The following is a 2,888-nucleotide window of genomic DNA, read 5'->3' on the forward strand; positions in this document are numbered from 1 at the left end:
TTGGTTCTGCTAATCAATCTCTATGCAAAGAATTTTCTGAGATGATGCAGGCTGAATTTGAGATGAGTATGATGGGAGAATTAAAGTACTTTCTGGGAATACAAGTTGATCAAACACCAGAAGGAACATATATCCATCAGAGCAAGTACACTAAAGAACTTCTGAAGAAGTTCAATATGCTCGAATCTACAGTGGCCAAGACTCCAATGCATCCTACATGCATTCTGGAGAAAGAAGATAAAAGTGGTAAAGTATGTCAGAAGCTCTATCGTGGCATGATAGGTTCACTTCTATACTTAACTGCATCAAGGCCAGACATATTATTTAGTGTTCACTTATGTGCTCGTTTCCAATCAGATCCAAGGGAAACCCACTTAACTGCTGTTAAGAGGATCCTAAGGTATCTGAAAGGCACCACTAACCTTGGCTTGATGTATAAGAAAACATCAGAGTATAAGCTTTCAGGTTACTGTGATGCTGATTATGCTGGAGATAGAACAGAGAGAAAAAGTACTTCCGGAAATTGTCAATTTCTGGGAAGCAATCTAGTCTCATGGGCAAGCAAGAGGCAATCAACCATTGCACTATCAACTGCAGAGGCAGAATATATCTCAGCAGCAATATGCAGCACTCAGAAGCTCTGGATGAAACATCAGCTGGAGGATTATCAGATCCTTGAGAGCAATATCCCAATCTATTGTGATAACACTGCTGCAATCTCATTGAGTAAGAATCCTATCTTGCATTCAAGGGCAAAGCACATTGAGGTAAAGTATCACTTTATTAGAGATTATGTACAGAAGGGCGTACTTCTTCTGAAGTTTGTTGATACTGACCATCAATGGGCAGATATCTTTACAAAGCCCTTAGCAGAGGATAGATTTAATTTTATTCTGAAAAATCTAAACATGGACTTTTGTCCAGAGTGAAGATGGATCAGAACCTCTGACTATGATACTTCTTGATCAGAAGATGTCTAGTCCAGAAGGTAACTCAATCAGAGTGTGTGTACCCACTGGTACTGACTCTGAAGCTGAGACAACAAAACGTGTGTCAGTATTTCTGATGCATTGTTCCTTGTGCCCGTGTGACAGTCTGTTATGATTGCGTGTAGATATGCTTCTCTCCTGTGTGTGATTGTGTATTTTACTGTTACTATCTATCTTTAATTTTCAACCGTTGATCTTAAAGTGCTTTTTGAATCAACAACGGTTATTTGCCTAAACCCACTATACACACACGATCTCGTTCACTTCCGGTTTTTACTCTCGCTCTCTCTGCTTTTCAAAACCGCCTTTTCTCGATTTCTCTCTCGATCTCTCTTCATCTTTCAACCTTCATCTTCTACCTCAAACCTTCAACCGCTTCAAAAATGGTGAGACAAACCAGAAGATCTACTGCAGATGCACCTCAGTTCCCTCACATGGTAGTTGGTCTGGCAACGGGTCAAAGGGGTCCTGAGAATCCGACTCAAGATCAAGCTCAAGCTCAAGAGCAGATTCTTCCAATTGCAGAACGGGGCTGTGCCGTTCACTGCGTATATCCTCCTGAGGAACTCCAAGTCCTGGCAGAATGGAGATTCAACCTCGACAACCTGGCTACAAATGGGTATGATCTTCGTCCTGAAGTCCAAGCTCAAGGTTGGGGAAATTACTTCAACAGACTTCGAGGACCGGTGTATGATAGATTGGTCAAGGAATTCTGGAAGCACGCCGACTGCGATGATACTCAGGTGGTATCTCATATTCTTGGCAGAAAGATCATCATCACGGAGAAGTCCTTCGTGAACTTGCTGGGTGCAGAAACTGCTTATGGGTATCGTTTCCAACTCACGGAATCGAAGCTGAAACCCAGCACCTGTACACCACTTTCAAACCGGGCAAGACGAGTTACAAGGTGATGGACCTTCACCCCAAACTCAGGATCTGGCACAAGATCCTGCTCCACTGCATAAACCAGAGACCGAAGGGCAGTTCTCCAGACTACATCAACTTCAACCAGAAGGTGATGTTGTTCTTCATCCAAGACCAAAAGAAGATCTGCCTTCCCTACTTCCTGTTCTCCTACTTGAAGGAATGCATCCGGAAGTCTCGCACCACTGCCTCCATCAAGTCAGCAATCAAATATATCCCCTTTGGGAGGCTGCTCTCAGACTTTCTCATTGAAAGCAACTTGGTGCAAGATCTGGTCAATGCTGGATGTGTAGAGGATCTGAGCACAATTGTCAGTGATGTCTTCACTGCAAATTCTCTGAAGAAGATGGGTTTGGTCCAGAAGAAGATTGCTCCTGCTCATGAAGACACATCTTCTGAGATCAGAAGCAAAAGGATGCCTCTGACTGACTACCCTCTGTGGACACAGGCAGACAATCCTGACGCCATCAGGTGCTATGTTGAAGACCTAAGGGCTCAAGGATTCGAAATTGATCTTGATGATTTCGTCAGCAGATTGCCGCCAGCTCCAGAGTTTCCTTCTCCTCCCAAGAAGAAAGCTCAGAGGAAGATGATAATGGACGAATCTTCTGAGGAATCCGATGTCTCTCTGGTCACAAAGAAGAAGAGAAAGCCTGATGATGGTGATGATAGTGACAATGAGGATGGTCCTCCTAAGAAGAAGAAGAAGAAGCAGGTCAGAATCGTGGTGAAGCCTACTCGGGTGGAACCAGCTGCTGAAGTGGTCAGAAGGACTGAACCTCCTGCCAGAGTGACTAGATCATCAGCACATTCAAGTAAGCCTGCACTTGCTTCTGATGATGATTTGAATTTATTTGATGCACTCCCTATTTCTGCCATGCTCAAACACTCCTCAAATCCCCTCACTCCTATTCCTGAATCCCAACCAGCCGCACAAACCACCACTCCACCACATTCCCCAAGATCTTCCTTCTT

Source organism: Lotus japonicus, chromosome 6 (genome assembly GCF_012489685.1).
Source record: "Lotus japonicus ecotype B-129 chromosome 6, LjGifu_v1.2".
NCBI lineage: Eukaryota > Viridiplantae > Streptophyta > Magnoliopsida > Fabales > Fabaceae > Lotus > Lotus japonicus.